The sequence below is a fragment of the Leuciscus leuciscus genome (assembly GCF_965113295.1).
Source record: "Leuciscus leuciscus genome assembly, chromosome: 9".
NCBI classification, from domain to species: domain Eukaryota; kingdom Metazoa; phylum Chordata; class Actinopteri; order Cypriniformes; family Leuciscidae; genus Leuciscus; species Leuciscus leuciscus.
This window is the reverse complement of record NC_138733.1, coordinates 42,890,656-42,915,854: the sequence shown is the minus strand read 5'-3', so window position 1 is coordinate 42,915,854 and position 25,199 is coordinate 42,890,656. Positions and strand designations below refer to the sequence as shown.

The 25,199-nt window shown below is 39.6% G+C and overlaps 1 long non-coding RNA gene across 1 annotated transcript; it reads left to right on the top strand.

The window, feature by feature from the left end:
• Nucleotides 1-13,370: 13,370 nt before the first annotated feature.
• On the top strand, nucleotides 13,371-14,161 carry LOC309505591. Its single transcript, XR_014208506.1, has 2 exons — nucleotides 13,371-13,779; nucleotides 13,919-14,161. It is a non-coding gene; the product is annotated as an uncharacterized lncRNA (long non-coding RNA).
• The last annotated feature ends 11,038 nt before the right edge of the window (nucleotides 14,162-25,199 follow it).

Sequence of the window (25,199 nt, the reverse complement as noted above, 5' to 3'; positions counted from 1 at the left end):
TTAAAATCGAGTGTAGTCGAAAGGTTTAATAAAACTTTAAAAGGACGAATGTGGAGGTATCTTACATCGATAAATTCCAGACGCTACTGTGATATTTTGCAAGATTTGACAGAGGGGTATAACTCCAGTTATCACAAGTCCATAAAAATGCGACCGTTGGACGTAAATAAAGAAAATGAGACGGTGGTGTTCGACAATTTATACGGGAAAATGCGTAAAGAGATCCCTGTCTTTAAATTCTCAGTGGGTGACGTGGTCAGAATATCTAAAGTCCGGAATATATTTGCCAAAGGGTATGAACAGAATTATACCGAAGAATACTTTACTATAAGTGCGTGTATACCCCGAAATCCAGTCGTATACAGGATACAGGACTATGATGGAGAGATAATACAGGGTTTTTTTACGAAAAAGAACTCCAAAAATTTTTTGTGAGCGATGATAAATCGTTTAAAGTCGAAAAAATTCTCGATAAAAAGTGACGCGGAAAAGCCATGTACGTTCTGGTGAAATCAAAATTCAATAGTTGGATTCATGAAAAGCAGGTGATTGATCTACACACTCCTTTAAAACCCTAGGGAAAGTCGTTCACGTTCTCATTCAACCAAAAACATCTGAGATGTCTGAGGAGGACGGATTCTACGTCACACTCCCGTGCAATGCATCCGGTCATGTTTACCCAGAGAATACCATATCTAATTACAGAACCAGATTGGCAAAGGCAATACATTTAAAAGGAATATGGGAAGTGGCTCTGGTCGAGTTTCACTATCCAAAAACTTGGCATACTTTCAACGAGGAAGACGCTGGTTTTATTATTGAATGTGAACAATGTTTGAATGACGATGAATGTACCAAACTCCGGGGGGATCTTAATATTCAAACTTTCCGGAAAGCCCTAAAAATATCTACGAATCATAATAATTTAAAATACGGCTATTTTGAGGATATTTCAGTATTACTCAAAGAAATAAACGCAACTCTTCCATCCCGGGTGCAGCTTGGCTACGATAATATAAAGAATAAGATATTTCTGAAAACAAATCAGAGAGCATCGCTAACGTTTTATGGAAAGCTAGCCGTTATTCTAGGATTAAAAACCGGTGTTAAAAACCTATAGAAAATGTAAACAGTTCGGATGAACACAAAGACGTGTGCACATACGCACCACATCAGGCTGATATTACTGGAGGATTTTACACTCTATTTGTGTACATAGATATCATAGAATATCAAGCAGTAGGTGACGCATATGTTCCCTTATTAGAGACTGTGCACATTCAACCGACCAGTAACAAAGCCGTGAGTGTCAGGTACAACAAGTCTCATTACGTCCGTCTTAATAAAAACACCATATCAGATATTGGAATTGAAATTAGAGACGATCAGAATAAAGACGTACGATTCACCTACGGAAAAGTTGTGATGAAGCTGCACTTTAGACCAGTGAGAAAACATTTGTTTTAAAAATGGCTTATCTCAATCCGTACCAAGAAGACCCCCAGCGTTACATATCATATTACCAGGCTCAAACAGGACATGTAATCCCGGGGTATGCCGGAATCCAGGGTTATGTACGGTACTTATGTGGAGATCCCTCCCGTGTCAGCGATTAATGATTCTTCTCCGATTGAATTTTTCATCGCGGGGACTGGTGAAGATTACACAGATCTGAATAACACATTGCTATACACTCGGGTTAAAATAACTCTGCCAGACGGAAATGACCTACCGGAAGGCGCTCCCGTGTCTCTGATTAATTATCCCGGAGGGACTATTTTCTCACAGGTGGATGTCTCCCTAGGAGATCGGCTAGTGTCACAGCCCTCCAACACGTATCCGTACAGGTGTATTCTTGAGATGCTTATTAATTATGGAAAAGATACCCTAGAGAATAACTTTTCAGCAGGATTGTTTTACAAAGATACAGCTGGTCATATGGACGCTACAGACCCAGCTGGTGCAAATGCAGGTTTAACAAAAAGAGCTGCGTTTACAGATGGCAGCAATGTTGTGGAGTTATTAGCTCCGATACACAGCGATATATTTTTTCAGCCGAAATTACTTTTGAACGGTGTAGATATTCGTATTTGTTTAACTAGAGCGAAAGACGCATTCTGCCTTATGCGTGGGGACGTGATCGATTATAAACTAAAAATAATCTCCGCTTCTCTCTTTATCAAAAGAGTGTCTGTCTCCCCTTCTCTTCAGTTGGGACACGCTCAAGCTTTACTGTCGGCCACGGCCAAATATCCTATCGACAGAGTCTGCATGAAGAACTTCAGCATACCGGCTGGATCTCGCGTCTCAAATCATGAAAACCTCTTCCTAGGCACATTACCAAAATCCATCGTTATAGCATTGACTGATAATGATGCTTTTACTGGCGTTTACGAAAAAAAAACCCATTCGCGTTTAAACACTTTCATCTAGAATATTTAAATCTCACCTCTGACGGGGCACACGTCCCTACGAGGCCGTTTCAGCCGCAATTTAATTTAGGAAATGCCGTGAGAGAGTATTATCAACTGGTTACCGCCACGGGGAGGCATTTGAAGAATCAGTCTCTGGCCATAGATAGGGAGGATTTTCTCAACGGCTACACACTGTTTGCCTATAATCTTACTCCGGATGAAGAGTGCTCGCAGCATGTGTCGCTGATTAGATCAGGGAATATTAGGTTAGAAGCAAGTTTTAGAGAGCTCTTCTTGAAATATCAAATCGGAGACAGGTGTTGGCAGAACACTACTAAAGGGATTGAAATGAACACTGTGGAGCTAACGAGAATTATGGACAACATTACGTGTAATGTCAATTTTTTAGGAGTATTCGCTAGCGATCATCTTCCCAAAGAAACGTTGATAGATCTCCCGGCTCTATTAATTTGTAATACGGATCGATCGGACGAACCGGGCCGCCACTGGTTAGCCGTGTACATGGGTCGAAACGGGGTCGGATGTTTTTTTGACAGCTTCAGGAATCCTCCGGATTCAGATTTTTTTCCTCCATCTATTCTCGACTTTCTAAAAAACAATTCTACACAAATTCATCATTCTACCAGACAAGTCCAAGATTTCACATCAGTCACCTGTGGACAGCATTGGGTCTTTTTTCTGTATCATATTTCACGAGGTGTTAAGTATGAAGATAATGAAATTTTACCATAACGATAATCTATTAAGAAATGATGTTATGGTGTCTCTTTCTGTGAAAAAATTGAAACCCATGGTCTGTGATAGTAAAAGATTTAAATGTATCCAGTGTGTACAGTCTGGTAAAATGTTCCAGTCTTATTAATTCCTGTGTAACGAATAAATAAAGAATATGTAATGAATAAACGACTCGTAAACAGGTGAATAATCTCATTTTCTTTCTTTTATTTGACATCAAAACAATAACACGATATACATTGACGTTACATACAATATGTTGTACAATAACATACATAGATTAAAAACTAAAACACAAATACACATAATGAAAATCTCACGCACACATGATAATATTTTGTAAAAAACCCACATAGCTATGCCATTACATCAGGGACGGACTGACAATCTGTGCGTTCTGGAAAAGTCCAGAACGGCCGTCCAACCGAGGGCCGTCGGCACAAAAAAAGTCTAATAAAGCAATATGAACAGCCAACAGCAGGGGCACTAATACGATCACTTATACACCGTGTTAAAAAAAACGGGGTAGGCTATCATTTTGCGACCTTTTCAACTAAACTTTTCAATTTGCACTTTTGCAAACTCTCTTTGATTAGGCTATACACTGTCATTTGCGTTGTGTATGAGAAACATCAAAACGCTCAAAAAGCGGAACAAAACTTGTTTGATCTGAGCAGCGCAGAGCATTATCAGATCGGCCCCAAAGCAGCTGTGCGGGCTGATCTCGATCACACCAACATTATTACACAGAGCTGCACGATCCACTGAGAGAAGCAGTTCAATTCAGCGCAGAATTCTCTATCTCTCGTATAAACCCACAGATGACATTGTGATTTAAGCTTGTAAAAAGCTAGATGAAACAGTGCTGATATTCTCAACATATTGATGCAAAAAACAGGCGAAACATTGTTCCAAGAATAAACCAGTTAGAAAACCTTTCACGCCACAACATTAACTGTAGTAAAACAAACTTTTTTGGCAGAAATGTGCCTGTATATATTCATATTAAAAATGATGTTATATTAAAATAGTCATGTATAAATGTATTAAATGTAATGCAGTAATGTTTTTGTTTAGAAGTTATGGCAGTTTATTTATTTTTGCATTTATATTTATACTAAATGTTTGGGCTACTGTTTTTGATAACACATACAATAGGTTTATAGAAAAATCAACAAAAAAATCAATAAATATTTCCATAATTTTTCAGGAATTGTTGATTTTTAAAAAAAAATTTTTTAAAGGCTTGTAAGTCTGAACCAGAATATCAAGATATTTTATTATTTCGCATATGATGGTGAAAAGTAAAAAAGCACCACCATGTTATATGTATAATAAATATTTGAGTATAACAAACAAAATCCCTTCTAGATTATTTTATCCCTTGAGGTAGGGGATAAAAAGGTACACAAAAAGGTTGGAGACCCCTGGTATATAGTATGTTTTATAATTACAAGTTGGTGTAATTTGGGGGTTCTGTAGCCAGTGACATTTCATTATTTGTATTTTATGGCATTGTACATTTTTTGTTTTTATTTTAAGGCTGAGGCTTCATTAATAAACACAACCTCAATTATCATCATTGTTTTGAGATGTGACTTGCTGTGAATACCTTGTCTGATAGGCTGCAGTATTGTGGCATAGTATCAGGACATCCTGGCTAGTGTCTGTCGCACACGGCTAGAGGCGAATGGCCGGATGATGGGCCTATTTGGGAGAAAGTCCAGGGCTGTTTTTTAGCCCCAGTCCGTCCCTGCATTACATATAATTGTTTAAAAATGCATCCATTGCTCTGTATCTACGCTGGGGGAGTTAAATACGTTTTCATCAGAGGCGCTTGCGTGTGTGTGTGTGTGTGTGGCGTTTTTTCAAAGACTTAGTAGGTGTAGTACCAGAGTCATCCGTGTGTGTTTTTCTTTTAAGTGATTCAAGCAACCGTCTTACATTATGATTGGTTACAGTCGAATGAGGAATATTTAATGTTGCAAATGCATCCAGAAACTCGTACCAGCCGGCAGGGCGTCGATTGTCATGCATCATCTGTGATGACGTTACGCTCTTTACCAGATCAAATATATGGGATCCGGGAATGATTCCTGGTATGCCTGGTATGCCTGTGTAAACTCTATCACGTCAGGGTCTGTCTGTTTCAGCCCCTCCCATTCGCATTCCCACATAGCGATAACGCGTAAGCCATAAACTTTTCGGAGGGTTTCTAGTTTTGCATCCGACTGCCTTCTGAGACACTTTTGATAAAGGTTGAATTTCTTCTGGCTTAAAGGTGCATTAAGCAAGTCTCTGAGTTTTTGCAGAACTATGCCCCCTTCTGGCGACACGCGAAACTGCAACCAGAGTTGTGCACGCGGTTACGTGGAGTTTGCGTTGGGGTTTGGGATGAACTAGAAGCCGGTCTCTTTGAATCCATCTTTTACTTTTGCAAAAGTCGCTTGAGTTGTCTTCGCTGATGCGGATAATGGCGGCGAATACACAAACCTGCCAGACATAGCCAGGTGAGCGTGAACGCGCATGACGTCACGCCCAGTCGATTCCGTCCCGAATCCCTCTTATTTATTTTACTTTACAGGATTATAGAGACAATCTCAGTGATCAGAGAAGGGCTCATTCAGCCCATCAGGCAATTGTTTAAGCATGTATGGGTTAGAAAAACGGGTATTTTTAACATGAAAAGTTGCTTAATGCACCTTTAAATCTGCAATCATGACCGTGAAAAAAGCAGCCTAGGAATTCCAAGGCTGTTTTCACCCCATCATCAGCCTCATAATAACCATCAAGGTGATATGGTCCTACCGCACGCTCCCCATAGTTTAGTGCATGTTCTATCTCCACGTTTTGACTCAATTTGACATACTCAAGCCATTGGATAGATACGTTTGAAAACGTCTTGTGTTGATTAATATAGGCGTGGCTGTGTGTTAGAGCCAGCGTGTCGCGGGAGAGAAAATTTGTTTTGAAAGTTTTCATACACACACACCTGGTAATGTGATTGACTTGAAGGGATCGATGTTTGTGAAATTTATAAATTCGTCCCTGTATCTTACGCATGCGTCACGTAAAATAATCACATCATTCCTGCAGTAAAAAGCGAGCTCCTTTTTGAAGTCAAAGATGTCACCCAATACATCTGTATACCATGTGTCAAATCTGACACGCTCGGCTTCACTCATTGTCTCATAACCGTAAAACTCTTTTGCAGGATAGGGACCGGTATATTCTGCATTTTGTGGTTTATTGAAAAGGTGGGGAAAATACCCCTTCTCGTGTGTATCTAAGTTAAGGGCTGCGGGTATTTTTGCAAGTTTAAAGGGGATAAATTGCCATGAGTCGATGAAACGTTGCTTAAACACAGTATCATACATGTATAGAATTCTACACCCCTGCATAATAACTTTTGGAGTCAAGCCCTCCCCGACAAGATAATTAATAACTGACGAGTTATGTGCAATAAATGTGTATCCTGTATACTTTGGGCGTCTGAAGTGTTTAATCAGACGTGCCACACAATCTACCCCTCCGGCTTCAAACGTCTCACCTGTCTGTGTCATTGCACATACAAAATTAGCCACATGTCTTCCATCTTGAACGAATGTTTCAAAATCATAATAAATGTATTTTTTATCTTGGGGTTCAGGTTTTAGAGGCTGAATGTAACATTCATGATCACCTTCGCTCGTCAAAATCTCGTAACAATGTACACAATACTCTGGAGAGCATTTGTGAGGTTTTATTTTTTCACCACCAGGTGGCGTTCTATAAACGGCATGGCATTTTGAGCAAAATCTCACAGATTCACACTGAGATCTTTCACCGGGGGTTTGTGATTTTTTATGTGATTCGTAACAGAAGTTGTTTTTACAGAATCTCAGACATTCTGCACACTGTCTTGTTCTGCTCGTATACGAGCGACATTCGGATGTCATGCATATTTTACAAACAAACTGACATTCAACTGGGTCCGCTCAACTGGGATCTTTCTTGCAACAAAATGATATCTATGAAAAGTTTCAGTCTGGATTCAGACCGCATCATAGCACTGAAACTGCGCTCGTTAAAATCACAAATGATTTACTTTTAGCTTCTGACCAAGGCTGTATCTCAATACTAGTTTTACTTGATCTTAGTGCTGCGTTCGATACTATAGATCACACAATACTCTTAGATCGACTACAAAATTATACTGGTGTTCAAGGACAAGCACTAAGCTGGTTCAAATCATACCTATCTGACCGCTACCATTTTGTCTATTTAAATGGAGAAAAATCGATCATAACCCTCTGTTATTTTCAATATATATGATGCCACTTGGAAATATTATAAGGAAACATGGAATTAGTTTCCATTGTTATGCTGATGACACTCAAATATATATTTCATCACGGCCGGATGAAAACGCTACATTTTCCAAATTGACAGAGTGTGTTAAAGATATAAAAGATTGGATGACGCGTAATTTTCTTTTATTAAATCCAGACAAGACAGAGGTAATACTTATCGGTTCAAAAAACCGCCCACAAAACCTCGCACAATACAACTTTAACATCATAGGATGTCCTGTTACTTTATCCTCTACAGTAAAAGACCTGGGTGTTATACTCGATTGCAACCTGTCTTTTGAAAATCATATTTCATATGTTACAAAAACAGCCTTTTTCCACCTTAGAAACATTGCTAAGCTACGTAATATGCTATCAGTTTCTGATGCAGAAAAGTTAGTTCATGCATTCATGACCTCGAGACTGGATTACTGTAATGCTTTATTAGCTGGTTGTCCTGCATCCTCAATAAACAAGCTACAGTTAGTCCAAAATGCCGCCGCTAGAGTTCTTACGAGATCAAGAAAATATGATCATATAACACCGATTTTATCATCACTGCATTGGTTACCTATAAAGTTCCGTATTAATTACAAGGTATTGCTACTGACTTATAAAGCCCTAAACGGCTTAGCTCCAGTCTATTTAACGGATCTTCTATCACCCTATAATCCATCGCGCTCTTTAAGATCACTAAATTCAAGGCTTTTGGTCATACCTAGGATATCCAGAACCACCAAAGGAGGGAGAGCATTTTCACATTTGGCTCCAAAACTCTGGAATAGTCTTCCTGATACTGTTCGTTGCTCAGACTCGCTCTCCCAGTTTAAAACTAGATTAAAGTCGCATCTCTTTAGCCAGGCATTCATATAATCCCACAGTTCAAACTACAATCCGGCCTCTATCCAATGCCAGAGGAGAACTGGCCCCCGACTGAGCCTGGGTTCTCCCAAGGTTTTTTTTTCTCCATTAAGGCACCTGATGGAGTTTTAGGACACCATTAGGTCACTTGATGGAGTTTTTCGGTTCCTTGCCACTGTTGCCTTTGGCTTGCTCAGTTGGGGATATTTTGGGGATATTTAATTTATTTTTATCAATCAATAAATTCCTCTTGAAACAAACTTTGTTGTATTATTTTAATTTAATACTGTGAAGCTGCTTTTATGCAATCTGTATTGTGAAAAGCGCTATACAAATAAACTTGACTTGACATTCGTGTGTTTTTCTGTCTTTATACCCCCTGAAGCAGTATTCGCACACGTACGAACTTCCTATAAATCCTGTTAAATTTTTTATTAGATGAAAATGTCCTTCGTGCAGAAATAGATGGACTGTCTTTAGGTGTAATTCGTCTGTGTTTTTGTACACCACCAGCTTCCCAGAACAGTCCCTATAAAAAACTTAAATTTTTATGTCTAATTTATTTTCGAAAACAGACAAATTATGGAGACCTATCTGCTCGTCTGTCATAAAACCACATCCAGTGTGGATCTCCATCGCAGGTGTCTGTAACTCTTGATCTGTGAATTTTGGATAGAGGAAATATGCTAGACAGTAACTCAAACACATTTCATTATCGATATTAATGGGGCTAAATAAATGCATTTTATTCCAACTGATACTCTCGCTGATAGCTAAGTCACTAATCTTTCTTCGTCCGCCTCCTGTTTTATCTCGCACAATTGAGATTTGTAAAGTTAAGGTCGAGTCACTGGCCACATCAGTATTACTCTGAGCAACTTGCTCAATCTGATTTATGAATAATGAGGGGTCGTGGTTGTTATCACGACCCCTCATCAGGAGATTGCTCCTGTCTGCCTCGCTGCCTGCTGTGATTGTGCTGCTTCGGTGCTGTAAGCTCCGTCTTAGCCTCGTATTTCCTTGTTTTGAACCATCATTTACTACAATTTCTAGTTGTTTATACTACTACTAAATACAGCTTACCCAACATCACTAGCTTCCGTTACTACTAGCACAACACGCTAGTAATTCGCTAGCCTGTTAAACGCGCCACCCGTGCGCTCAGCTATTTTTATTTATTTATTTTCTCTCGCGCCTTTGAGTTCATAAAAGCTCAGGTGAGTAAGAATCACTCAACAAACACAGTGAGTAATGTCTTGTCCTGTTATTATCATGCGTCGCGTCTAAATACGTTGTTGTTTTTGGAGCTCTATCGATTTGATTTATAATTCTTGATTTTTCTCTCTGCCTCGCTGCCTGCTGTGAGTGTGTCTGCTTCGGTGCTGTAAGCTCCGTCTTAGCCTCGTATTTCCTTGTTTTGAACCATCATTTACTACAATTTCTAGTTGTTTATATTACTACTAAATACAGCTTACCCAACCCTGGCATCGCCAGCTTCCGTTACTACTAGCACAACACGCTAGTAATTCGCTAGCCTTTTAACGCGCCACCCGTGCGCTCAGCTATTTTTATTTATTTATTTTCTCTCGCGCCTTTGAGTTCATAAAAGCTCAGGTGAGTAAGAATCACTCAACAAACACGGTGAGTAATGTCTTGTCCTATTATTATCATGCGTTGCGTCTGAATGCGTTGTTGTTTTTGGAGCTCTATCGATTTGATTTATAATTCTTGATTTTTCTCTCTGCCTCGCTGCCTGCTGTGAGTGTGTCTGCTTCGGTGCTGTAAGCTCCGTCTTAGCCTCGTATTTCCTTGTTTTGAACCATCATTTACTACAATTTCTAGTTGTTTATATTACTACTAAATACAGCTTACCCAACCCTGGCATCGCCAGCTTCCGTTACTACTAGCACAACACGCTAGTAATTCGCTAGCCTTTTAACGCGCCACCCGTGCGCTCAGCTATTTTTATTTATTTATTTTCTCTCGCGCCTTTGAGTTCATAAAAGCTCAGGTGAGTAAGAAACACTCAACAAACACGGTGAGTAATGTCTTGTCCTATTATTATCATGCGTTGCGTCTGAATGCGTTGTTGTTTTTGGAGCTCTATCGATTTGATTTATAATTCTTGATTTTTCTCTCTGCCTCGCTGCCTGCTGTGAGTGTGTCTGCTTCGGTGCTGTAAGCTCCGTCTTAGCCTCGTATTTCCTTGTTTTGAACCATCATTTACTACAATTTCTAGTTGTTTATATTACTACTAAATACAGCTTACCCAACCCTGGCATCGCCAGCTTCCGTTACTACTAGCACAACACGCTAGTAATTCGCTAGCCTTTTAACGCGCCACCCGTGCGCTCAGCTATTTTTATTTATTTATTTTCTCTCGCGCCTTTGAGTTCATAAAAGCTCAGGTGAGTAAGAAACACTCAACAAACACGGTGAGTAATGTCTTGTCCTATTATTATCATGCGTTGCGTCTGAATGCGTTGTTGTTTTTGGAGCTCTATCGATTTGATTTATAATTCTTGATTTTTCTCTTTAAACTCGCTTACAACGAACATTTTCTACTTTTCCTCACTGAGAAGCACTAACGTTACTGCTCAAACCTCATTGTTACAACGCGGACTGTTGAGCAGAGGCGTCTCAAGCCTATTAGTGATCCAACGCCGGATACTCTTAAAGGTTACGTCCGTGGATCACGGCTGAACGCGTCTTCTCCACACTCACTTATAAACAAAATTTTTTTTTTTTCGCCTATCGTGCGTCTACTCTACACCCCTACCACTAAAAAACCTAAAAAAAACCTCATAGTTACAACGCGGACTGTTGAGCAGACGCGTCTCAAGCCTATTAGTGATCCAACTCTGCATACTCTTAAAGGTTACGTCCGTGGATCACGGCTGAACGCGTCTTCTCCACACTCACTTACAAACAAACTTATAATATAAATTAGTATTAATATTGATAGCATCACTGTTAGCTTCGTTGCTAACTCACTGTCCATCTGTTAAAATGGCGAATATATCAGATGTAAGTAGTCTACCGTTTGGTGCAGGTGAGGACACATTTGAGCTTCACGCACTGCAGTCTGAGCTGGAAGCTGTTGAGAAACAGATCCACAACCTTTTATTGAGACAGGCCGAGCTGAGAGACCGGTGTTTGGCTCTTGAAACATCACGCGCCGATGCACACAAATCAGTGTTTAACGTTACTAACCCGCTGACTCCGACCGCGTCTACTCCGTGCGTTCCTCAGCATCGGTCGCAATCAGCCATGGTCTCGTTCACTCCGGCTCCAACACGCCACCACGAAGCCTGGGTGGTTCCGCAGCGGAAGACGCGAGTCAGGTTTAGACCAAGACTTTCTCCGACCCTCCCGGTTTTCGAGTTATCGACACAAAACCGCTTCTCCCCTCTACGCGAAACAGAACGCGATGCTGTGATCATCGGCGATTCCATCGTTCGGCACGTACACGCTACGTTAGGTAAAAGTAAGGTGCAAAGTCACTGCTTTCCTGGTGCTCGTGTTTCTGAAATCGCTGCTCGCGTTCCCGAGATCCTGAACGGTGACGAGCGCGTCGGAACTGTGGTCCTGCACGCGGGAGTGAACGACATCAGGCTGCGCCAGACGGAGATTCTGAAGAAAGACTTCAGGAATCTAATCGATACGGTACGCAGCACATCGCCTGAAACAACGATCATTGTGTCAGGACCGCTTCCCACGTACCGACTAGGGCATGAAAAGTTCAGCAGATTATTTGCGCTAAATGAATGGTTAATGTCATGGTGCAATGAGCAGAAACTGCTCTTTGTAAATAATTGGAATCTGTTTTGGGAGCGTCCTAGGCTTTTCCGTGCTGATGGCTTACACCCAAGCAGATTCGGAGCGGATCTTCTGTCAGATAACATCTCCAAAATGTTAAATACCCTTTGACTAGTAACCAAAAGTCCAAATCATAGTCTCTGCTGCACCAATCCAACTGATATAAATACTAGTGTAGAACATTGCATAGAAACCGTGTCTATTCCTCGTTTAGTGAGATCAAATAATAAATCTAATGCAGGATCTAGGTAAAATCTAATTGTTATTAAAACAGAAAATGTTGCTATTAGTAAACAAAAACTATTTCTAAAGCTAGGTCTTCTAAACATTAGATCACTCACACCTAAGGCAGTTATTGTAAATGAAATAGTCACAGATAATAGCTTCGATGTACTTTGCCTTACTGAAACCTGGCTTAAACCAAATGATTATTTCGGTATTAATGAGTCTACTCCTCCTGGATACTGTTATAAGCATGAGCCCCGTCTGATTGGTCGTGGCGGAGGTGTTGCAACCATTTATCGAGATATTCTAAATGTTACCCAGAAAACGGGTAATAAGTTTATTTCATTTGAAGTACTTGTACTAAATGTTACGCTCTTAGATGTTAGAAAAACATACCTATTATCTCTAGCCTTGGCTACCGTATATAGACCGCCAGGGCCTTACGCTGATTTCCTAAAAGAGTTTGCAGATTTTCTCTCAGACCTATTAGTCAATGTCGATAAAGCACTAATTGTTGGAGATTTTAACATACACGTAGATAATCCAAATGATGCGTTAGGAGCTGCGTTTACAGATTTATTAAATTCATTTGGGGTCAAGCAAAACGTCACCGGACCAACACATCGTCTTAATCATACACTCGATTTAATTATATCACATGGAACCGATCCAACCGATATAGATATCATTCCACAAAATGATGAAGTCACTGATCACTACATGGTAACTTGCATATTACGTACTGCTGTAAGATGTCATGCGGCGTCGCGTTATCAACCAGGCAGAACAATCCTCCCATCCACCATAGATAATTTCTCAAATTGCTTATCTAATCTGTCTCGGCTGCTGCCTCAACCCAAACAAACAGATGAACTAGAAGAACTAACTAGCACTATGAGCACCATTCTCTCTAGAACATTGGATGTGGTTGCACCTATTAAATTAAAAAAGGTCAGAGAGAAAAATAAAGGGTAACGCTTTAGATTACAGCCCGGAAAGTACTGCGTAATTAAAATGAAAGTACATTGTAACGTTCGGTAATTACAGTGTACCTATAAAGTACTTACGTGTAAGTATAGGGGAACAATACGTAAAGTCTTGGGAATAAAGGTGTAACAACCAGGAAAATACTGCGTAATTAAAACGAAATTACAGTGTAACTTTCGGTAATTACAGTGTACCTATAAAGTACGTACGTGTAAGTATAGGGGAATAATATGTAAAGTTTTGGGAATAAAGGGGTAACAACCAGGAAAATAACAAATTATTTAGGCAAATTATTTAGACTGTAAGTATTCCATGTAGTTACAGGGTAAGTATGACATTGCGGGCTGTAAATTAAAGTGGTGTTTCTCACCCTCTTGTTCCATGTAGTTACAGGGTAAGTATGACATTGCGGGCTGTAAATTAAAGTGGTGTTTCTTACCCTCTTGTTCCATGTAGTTACAGGGTAAGTATGACATTGCGGGCTGTAAATTAAAGTGATTCTTCTTACCCCCTTGTTTCATGTAGTTTACAGGGTAAGTATGACATTGCGGGCTGTAAATTAAAGTGGTGTTTCTTACCCTCTTGTTTCATGTAGTTACAGGGTAAGTACAATAAAAACACATGTACACACACACAATCTGATATCACTCGGAAAACTTTATAAAAAAAAAATAAAAAACTTATTTAAAAACGGATTTACAGCACTTTCGCTTGCTTGGTTTCCTCCTCCTCTTGTTCCTCTTCTTTTTCTTTCTTTCCACTGATGAATCTTAAGAAGGAATCCCATGACATGTCTCTTGCTATTCTGTATTATGTGTTAAAAGAAAATAGCCTACAGTAGGCTACAGAAATGTCCTCACCATTTACTCATCTTTTACCCTGATGTCATCCGAGATGTATACAAATTTCCTTCTTCAGATTAACACAAACAAAAGTTTTTAGAAAAATAAATAATCTCTGTAAATGCATATAATGCAAGCTCATGTGTTCCTAAAAGTTGACAACAGCACATACAACAATAACTACAGTAATCCATACGACCCCAATGGATGAATCAATGTCTTCTGAAGTGAAACGATAAACGTTTTTAAGAAAAATACCAAATATTAAAAAAATTTAAACTGTAGACTATCGCTTCCGGCCACCTGTCACCCTCATGAGAGGGTTGAGTAAGTTTACGCTTGAAAATGTAAAGCTTGACGTAAGCGCACCGAAAAACCGAATGTCGAATTATTATTTTTTTTTAATGTTTTTATTATTGCTCACAACAAAATACAAACAATAACAGATAATACTAATGAAAAACAAACCATGCAGAAGAACAGAGACACCAGTTCTCGCGCGAGTTTCACATCAAACTCCCGCGAGGATGCATTGGACGCTTAAAGCTTCAGCAAACGCGAAGCCATTCAAGCCGACTCTCATGCACTCGCTGGTGACAGTTGGTCGGTAGCGAAAAGATGAGTAAATTATGAGAACATTTCTGGGTGTACTGTATTTTCTTTTAATACATAATACAGAATAGAAAAAGACTCCTTCTTATGATTAGGCAAATCAGTGGAACGATAGAAAAAGAAGAGGAGGACCAAGAGGAGGAGGAAGCCATGCAAGAGAAACAAAACAGGACAAAACATGCTACTTTCTATCAGGACTTTAGTATTTGAAATGAAAAGTTGATTTAAAAATAAAAAAATAAAGAATAAGAAGTGTAATATGTTGTAAATCTGTTTTGAAATAAGTTGTTTTTCAAATAAAGGTTTTCCAAGTGATGTCAGATTGTGTGTGTAGGCCTACATGTGTTTTTATTGTACTTACCCTGTAACTACATGAAACAAGAGAGTAAGAAGCACCACTTTAATTTACAGCCCGCAATGTCATACTTACCCTGTAACTACTTACAGTCTAAATAATTTGCCTAAATAATTTGTTATTTTCCTGGTTGTTACCCCTTTATTCCCAAAACTTTACATATTATTCCCCTATACTTACACTTATGTACTTTATAGGTACACTGTAATTACCAAAAGTTACACTGTAATTTCGTTTTAATTACGCAGTATTTTCCTGGTTGTTACACCTTTATTCCCAAGACTTTACGTATTGTTCCCCTATACTTACACGTAAGTACTTTATAGGTACACTGTAATTACCGAAAGTTACACTGTACTTTCAATTTAATTACGTAGTACTTTCCGGGCTGTAATCTAAAGCGTTACCAAATAAAGCACCATGGTATAACAATACTACGCATGTTTTAAAGAGAGAAACCCGTATTTTAGAGCGTAAATGGAAACAAACTAATTTAGAGGTCTTTAGAATAGCGTGGAAAGACAGTATGTCACGTTATAAAAAGGCCCTAAAAGCGGCCAGGGCTGAGCACCTCCGCAAACTAATAGAAAACAACCAAAACAATCCTAGGTTTTTATTTAACACCGTGGCAAGACTAACAAATAAACAGACGTCACCCGAACAAAATATCCCGTTACAGTTCAGTAGTAATGATTTCATGAACTTCTTCACTGAAAAAATAGAAAGCATCAGAACCACAATTGTAAACGTTCAATCTTCAATCGCGCCTTATAATTCATCTTCAATTATCACTCCGCAAGAACAATTACAGTGCTTTACAACTATAGAACAAAAAGAGTTAAATAAACTTATCACTTCATCTAAAACAACAACATGTTTATTAGATCCTATACCAACTAAACTACTGAAAGAAGTGTTACCTGTAGTGGAAGAGCCTCTCCTCAATATTATTAACTCGTCATTATCTTTAGGTCATGTTCCAAGAACATTTCAGAATCAGAATCAGAATCAGAAAGAGCTTTATTGCCAAGTGTGCTTGCACCCACAAGGAATTTTTCTTGGTACTGAAGCTTCCAGTGCACATATACAAATACAAATACAACAAGAAACATAGTAATACAAATTCTAAGAATAAAATATATTTAAAAAAAATAAAATAAAAATAGTATAAAAAGTAAAAAAAAAAGGGGTCACAGTTGGGTTTAGTCTGAATAAACATTTACAGATTATGAACATATTTACAGTATTTTGAGAAGTATGAATAATATAAATATAAATATCACCTGAGTTAAAGAATATTACACTAGACAGTGGGAGTCTAGTGCATGTTACAGATTATGAACATATTTACAGTATTTTGAGTAGTATGAATAATATAAATATAAATATCACCTGAGTTAAGAGAATATTGCACTAGACAGTGGGAGTATTGCACTTACAGGCATATGCCTTGGGGGGCATGTTAAGTGTTCAGAAGGGAAATGGCCTGTGGAAAGAAACTGTTCCTGTGCCTGGATGTTCTTGTGGCCAGTGATCTGTGTCGCCGTCCTGACGGTAACAGTTCAAACAGGGGGTGTCCAGGGTGAGTGGAGTCTGTGATGATTTTACCTGCTCTCTTCCTCACTCTGGAAGAGTACAGGTCCTGGGGGGTTGGCAGGGGGGCACCAATAATCCTCTCTGCTGTCCGGACTGTCCGTTGTAGTCTCCTGATGTCCGATTTGGTAGCTGAACCAAACCAGACAGTGATGGAAGTGCTTAAAACAGACTCAATGACGGCTGAGTAGAACTGGATCAGCAGCTCCTGTGGCAGATTGAACTTCTTCAGCTGGCGAAGGAAGTACAGTCTCTGCTGGGCCTTTTTCACAATGGAGTCAATGTGATTTGCCCACTTCAGGTCCTGAGAGATGGTAGAGCCCAGGAACCTGAATGACTCCACTGCTTCCACAGTGCTGTTCATGATGGTGAGAGGGGGGAGTGCTGGGGATTTTCTCCTGAAATCCACAATCATCTCCACTGTTTTGAGCGTGTTCAGCTCAAGGTTGTTATAGCTGCACCAGACAGCCAGCTGTTCAACCCCCAGTCTGTAAGCAGACTCGTCACCATTTTGGATGAGACCGATGACGGTGGTGTCGTCTGCAAATTTCAGGAGCTTGACAGAGGGGTCTTTAGAAGTGCAGTCATTAGTGTACAGGGAGAAGAGCAGTGGGGAGAGAACGCACCCTTGGGGGGCGCCAGTGCTGATGGTGAGGGTCCTGGATGTGAGCTTCCCCAGTCTCACTCGCTGCTGCCGGTCGGTCAGGAAGCTGGAGATCCACTGACAGATTGAGGATGGCATGGAGAGCTGAGTCAGTTTGGCTGTGAGAAGATCAGGGATGATGGTATTGAAGGCCGAACTGAAGTCCACAAATAAGATCCGTGCATAAGTCCCAGGTCTGTCAAGATGTTGCAGGATATAGTGCAGTCCCATGTTGACTGCATCATCCACAGACCTGTTTGCTCTGTAAGCAAACTGAAAGGGATCCAGAAGGGGTCCAGTGATGTCCTTCAGATAGGCCAACACCAGTCTTTCAAACGACTTCATGACCACAGACGTGAGAGCGACAGGTCTGTAGTCATTAAGTCCAGTGATTTTAGGTTTTTTGGGAACCGGAATGATAGTGGAGCGTTTGAAGCAGCAGGGAACTTCACACTGCTCCAATGATCTGTTGAAGATCTGCGTGAAGACTGGGGCCAGTTGGTCAGCGCAGGCTTTTAGACAAGCAGATGAGATGCCGTCTGGGCCTGAAGCTTTCCTAGTCTTCTGTTTTTTGAAGACTCGGCTCACGTCCTCCACACAGACCTTAAGCTCAGGTTGGATGGCAGAAGGGGGGAGGAGAGGGGTTGCAGGAGGTGATGGTGGATGTGTGAAGTGCACATCAGAGCGGGTGTGAGGTGTGAGTCTGGGCTTCTCAAACCTGCAATAGAATGCATTGAGAGTGTCAGCCAGTTGTTGATTCTCCACAGATCGGGGGGATGGTGATTTGTAGTTGGTGATGTTCCTCAGGCCTCTCCAGACTGATGCCGGGTCGTTGGCTGAAAACTGGGTTTTCAGCTTTTCAGAGTAGCTTCTTTTAGCAACTCTGATCTCCTTTGTCAGTCTGTTTCTGGCCTGGTTATACAAGATTTTATCCCCACTTCTGTAAGCATCCTCTTTGGCATGACGAAGCTGTTTGAGTTTCCCAGTAAACCATGGTTTATCATTAGTGAATGATAAGAATGTCCTGGTAGGAATGCATGTATCCTCACAGAAACTGATATATGATGTTACAGTATCTGTGAGCTCATCCAGATCGGTGGCTGCAGCTTCAAAAACAGTCCAATCAGTGCAATCGAAGCAGGCCTGTAGATCCTGCTCTGCTTCGTTGGTCCATCTTTTTACAGTCCTTATTACAGGTTTAGCTGATTTCAGTTTCTGCCTGTAGGTCGGTATAAGATGAACCAAACAATGATCAGAGAGCCCCAAAGCTGCCCGTGGGACGGAGTGATACGCATTCTTTATCGTGGTGTAACAGTGGTCCAATATATTACTGTCTCTGGTAGGACATGTAACATGCTGTCTGTATTTTGGCAGTTCACGGGAGAGATTTGCTTTGTTAAAATCCCCAAGAATGATTAAAAGAGAGTCTGGGTACCTTTGTTCCATTTCAGCTATATGTTCAGCCAGCTGTTGTATCGCCGCGCTCACACACGCGTCTGGAGGAATGTAAACATTCGCGAGAATGAATGAGGAAAACTCCCGCGGCGAGTAGAAAGGTTTACAGTTTATGAAATGTGCCTCTAAATTAGGAGAGCACATCTTCTTCAGTGTTGTTACATCTGAACACCAACTTTCGTTAATGTAGAAACACAATCCACCACCTCTCGTTTTCCCCGTTAGTTCCGCGATGCGATCCGCTCGGAACAGCTGAAAGCCCGGCAGATGTAGTGCGTTGTCCGGTATGGCTTCACTCAGCCAGGTTTCAGTGAAGCACAGAGCAGCGGAGTTTAAAAAAATCCTTGTTAGTGCGGGTGAGGAGAAGAAGTTCGTCCATTTTGTTAGGAAGAGATCGGAGATTCGCAAGATGAATACTAGGGAGTGCAGTGCGGAGGCCGCGCTCGCGGAGTTTAACCAGCGCGCCAGCGCGCTTCCCGCGTTTGCGTCTGACCGCGCGTTTGAACAACACCGCTGCCCCTCCGACGAGAATGTCCAGTAAAACGTCTGAGTAATCAAAATCTGTGAAAAAGTTGTCTGGTGTGTGTTTCCTAATGTCCAGTAGTTCGTCTTTGGTGAAACTGATAGGAAAAGAATGACTAAACGCAGAACAAACCAACAAAAACAACACAATACATTTACATTTACATTTACATTTATTCATTTAGCTGACGCTTTTATACAAAGCGACTTACAATTGCTATATATGTCAGAGGTCGCACGCCTCTGGAGCAACTAGGGGTTAAGTGTCTTGCTCAGGGACACATTGGTGTCTCACAGTGGATTCGAACCCGGGTCTCTCACGCCAAAGGCATGTGTCTTATCCATTGCGCCACCACCCCTATGCCCCTAACACAATAACTGGAGAGCTCCACACCGAGGCAGCCATCCGCGGCGCCATCTTGGATATTTCAACAATGGTAGCGGTCTAAACTGGCAGTTATAAAACCTCTCATTAAGAAACCACAATTAGATCATAATAATCTAGCAAATTATAGACCCATTTCAAATCTTCCATTTATGTCTAAAATATTAGAAAAAGTGGTGTCCGCTCAACTGGGCTCTTTCTTGCAACAAAATGAGATCTATGAAAAGTTTCAGTCTGGATTCAGACCGCATCATAGCACTGAAACTGCGCTCGTTAAAATCACAAATGATTTACTTTTAGCTTCTGACCAAGGCTGTATCTCAATACTAGTTTTACTTGATCTTAGTGCTGCGTTCGATACTATAGATCACACAATACTCTTAGATCGACTACAAAATTATACTGGTGTTCAAGGACAAGCACTAAGCTGGTTCAAATCATACCTATCTGACCGCTACCATTTTGTCTATTTAAATGGAGAAAAATCGATCATAACCCTCTGTTATTTTCAATATATATGATGCCACTTGGAAATATTATAAGGAAACATGGAATTAGTTTCCATTGTTATGCTGATGACACTCAAATATATATTTCATCACGGCCGGATGAAAACGCTACATTTTCCAAATTGACAGAGTGTGTTAAAGATATAAAAGATTGGATGACGCGTAATTTTCTTTTATTAAATCCAGACAAGACAGAGGTAATACTTATCGGTTCAAAAAACCGCCCACAAAACCTCGCACAATACAACTTTAACATCATAGGATGTCCTGTTACTTTATCCTCTACAGTAAAAGACCTGGGTGTTATACTCGATTGCAACCTGTCTTTTGAAAATCATATTTCATATGTTACAAAAACAGCCTTTTTCCACCTTAGAAACATTGCTAAGCTACGTAATATGCTATCAGTTTCTGATGCAGAAAAGTTAGTTCATGCATTCATGACCTCGAGACTGGATTACTGTAATGCTTTATTAGCTGGTTGTCCTGCATCCTCAATAAACAAGCTACAGTTAGTCCAAAATGCCGCCGCTAGAGTTCTTACGAGATCAAGAAAATATGATCATATAACACCGATTTTATCATCACTGCATTGGTTACCTATAAAGTTCCGTATTAATTACAAGGTATTGCTACTGACTTATAAAGCCCTAAACGGCTTAGCTCCAGTCTATTTAACGGATCTTCTATCACCCTATAATCCATCGCGCTCTTTAAGATCACTAAATTCAAGGCTTTTGGTCATACCTAGGATATCCAGAACCACCAAAGGAGGGAGAGCATTTTCACATTTAGCTCCAAAACTCTGGAATAGTCTTCCTGATACTGTTCGTTGCTCAGACTCGCTCTCCCAGTTTAAAACTAGATTAAAGTCGCATCTCTTCGGCCAGGCATTCATATAATCCCACAGTTCAAACTACAATCCGGCCTCTAGCTCATAAATGCCAGAGGAGAACTGGCCCCCGACTGAGCCTGGGTTCTCCCAATGTTTTTTTTTTTCTCCATTAGGTCACCTGATGGAGTTTTAGGACACCATTAGGTCACCCCTTGTCAAAAAATCCTAAAGGATTCCAATAAGAAAATTGTACAGGATTCTAATTAGAATTTCTATCATATTTTGGAACCATTCCTATAGGATTTCCAATAGGAATTGTCTTACAGGACTATACATACATATTCTATAGGATTCCGATAGAAATTGTCTTATAGGACAATGCATAAATATCCTGTAGTATTTTCTACAGGATTTTAATGGGATCCAATTGGGTCACTACTCCAGTTTATATGGGATTTCCTTTTTTTTTCTTGAGAATTTTTTAGAATCCTAAAGGTGCACTCTTCCAATGTTTTTCTTTTACTAATGGTAGTTTTTTGATTGTGTCTTGCAGTTTGCTTAAACTCACCTCGATGTAGATATTGTTCACTGTTTAATGCATGTTGTGCAACCTGCAGTCACATAAACAGCATGGCAGGTGATTTGGGCACACAGTATTAGTGCACACATTTCTAAGGCACTGATAATGGATTGATGAAATAAAACAAACAAATCAACAAATGCATTTTCTGTTATTTTAATTTCATTAGTATTTTATTTATTTATTTCTTCTTTCATAACTAATGAATTTATTCCTTTTTACAGATTATATACATTACAGACTTACACACACATACACTCAAACACACTCTCTCAGTTTTTTTTCGTTGGAAGCACATCCCATGTTGGGGATCTTCAATCCATTGGATTAACATAAACCTCATTTTCTAAATAGGATAAAAAATAAAAAAAAGACAATATATTCAGTCAATCACATGCTCTTGATGTGTGGGTAAAACAAAAAGTGTTTCTCCTAATATTATATGCTTTGATGTTTAATGTAAAAATACATGAATGTTTAATAGGTGTATTAATCTTGGTTGAGGTTTCTCGTTTATATTGCGAGGTTTACAGTGGATTTAGAACAGATAAGGGCCATTTCCCTCCAAAATAATGTTTTAAACTGTTACTAAGCAACCAGCAACAGAAACGTATGTCCGAGGCATAACCGACTGCCACTGATGATTAAGTCCATTGAGATGTTAACTACAAAAATAACCTTTAAGAAATTACTTAAGTTTCTAATTAAGGTGTATTTCTACTTAAAAGTTTCTACTTATGGTGTAAGTAGTTGATAAATGTAAGACCGTTAACTTTAAACATGATCTATACCGAAAAGCAGATGACTAACGTTAACGTTACTGACCACACATGTCTATGTTAAGAAAAAAACATTGTACGCAGGCTTACACATAAATATTTCTAGATTGTGTCAAATGTTAATATAAAGAAACGTTTAAATATGTTACTTACAATTGTTTGTCACAGCTCGTCACAGAAAGTTCGTCTCCTCCGACCGTTGCGCTGCAGTGTGAGCAAGGATGCGCATGCGCAATTGAATGTTCATGCCTACGAGTTGTGGGCGGTGTTCTTTGTATGAATATACAAATTATTTTCCGTTCAGTTTTTATTATGTTAACTTTCTAACGCCAAGATTTTTTATTATAATTATAATTATTATTTACAATAATAAATAAATAAATGATGATAATAATTAATGAATAAATAAAATGTTGTGTTATGATTAAAATGATCTTGCTGTATAAATGTTTATAATATTTAATATTATGCATTTAATGTTTAATATTATATATTTCATTTAATATATTTAATATTTAATGGTGTTCCTGCAAGTGTAAATAAATCATTTTATTGTGTCGACTACATGACATTCTACCTAAATTGTATTTATAATCTTTTATTTATGAATCTGTCTATAATGTATATAATTTCTGAATTGAAATGATTAAAATGATCTTGCTGTATAAATGTTTATAATATTTAATTGTAATTACCTGGAAAAACAGCACAACATACAGAAATACAGATATAGAATTAAAAAATATATATATACTATAGGACAAACTGAAATTCCATGAAAATAAATTTGAATGAAGGAGTCTAAGAATAATAAGATCCTATAAGAATCAAGTTAGATCCTACAGGACAAAGTGACATTCCATTAAAATTAATCAGAATGTCCAATAGGATTCTAAGAATCTATAAGATCCTATTGGAATCCAATAAGATCCTATTGGAATCCAATAAGATCCTACAGGATCAACTGAAATTCCATTAAAATAAATCAGAATGTCCAATAGGATTCTAAGAATCCAATAAGATCCTATTGGAATCCAATAAGATCCTACAGGATCAACTGAAATTCCATTAAAATAAATCAGAATGTCCAATAGGATTCTAAGAATCCAATAAGATCCTATTGGAATCCATAAGATCCTACAGGATAAACTGAAATTCCAATAGGATTTTTTGACAAGGGTCTGTGAGCTGTATATGCTTATGTGGACTTAAATCCTGACTAGCATGAATTTAGTTGTTGATTTTGAACCAGATTGAACCAGATCACCACAGGTGCACCTGAGTATAAAAGAGCGCCTGTAGTGACGTCATCCACTTCTTTGTCTTGTAACAGGCTCAGACCTGTTGCCATGTTCTTCCGTACTGAGTGTACTACTACTACACACCACCAGAGGCGCTATGGTAGTGCAGTGGTTTTCAAACTTTTTCAAGAGCGACCCTTTTTTTTTTTTAATTGACGCGACCCATAGGCCTATATAGGCCTATTCTTAAGCCAAGCATACAGAATACAATGGGGCTAAAGGCGAATTAGACTTTATTCTCATTTAAAAGTGCTCTGTTGTGCACAGCTGGCACAAAAATTCAGCTCAGCACTTTTCTTAACAACCGCTTTTGATGATGCACGTGCAGTGGCTTATCCGTGACGCGATCGCAACGCAAAGTTGATTTTGCACTCTTTTGATCTAGCTAAAACTACAGGGATGCTAATTAACCGGTTAACCATTAACCATTGTAAGAATTTTAACCAATTAATAGCCTACTATCGTTTGCTGTATGCTTAAAAAATACACTAAAAATATTCCACAAAAATCCTTTAAATTTAATGATATTCAGAACAGAACAAGAATGAAAAAAATATCTATAAACAAGCCAAAACGAAATAATTTAAAGCGAAAGTGAAAGTAAGCGGTGTTGGGCTCACGTATGTCACAGTGTCTGGTTTGAGTTCCCTGGGTCACCACTAGATATCCTCCTTCCCCACGGTGTCTGTCACATTCTGAACTACATTCCCCACGATCCTTGTTTCTTCATTGCACTCAGCTGTCCCTTGTCACTAATCATTGCACTCAGCCAATTCCCCATTAGCATTGTCATTTCCCTGTGTATATAACCCTGTCTGTTTTAGTATGTGTCACGGAGTCCTTGTATTTATCATGCCACTTCTGTGTTCTGTTTCCTGCCTGTTCTTGTTTGTGTCTTGTTTTGGATTGCCTTATCGGATTTTGACCCATGCCTGGATTTGACCACTGATACGGATTTCCCTAATAAATACTTACTGCAATTGGATCTTCTCTCTTGTTTCCTGTGTGTGGATCGTGACATAAGGACTCCGTCAAACACAAGATCCAGCGGTATGTATGCCAATGTCTCTTCCCCAGCCACCGAGCGGGAGAGAAGACAGATTTTTGAGGGGACCCGGTTGATCAAATTTCGCGGGACCCGTGGAGGCTGCAATAGACGAGGTGGTCGAGAGGAATCCCGACACCACTCTCCACTCTGGCCCCTCTTCGACCCTGGGTTGGTGATGTCCAGCCCAGAGCCCCATCCGTCGCTGATTCCGCCCAGCCCAGAGCCTGCACATTGCCATCAGAAACAGCGGAGGAGGGGTAAGACCTCCTGTCTCCCCAAGGAACCAGAGGCGGAGCCTCACTTAACTTTGTTTGAATGTTTCACGTGGTGGGATCGTCTCACTGAGC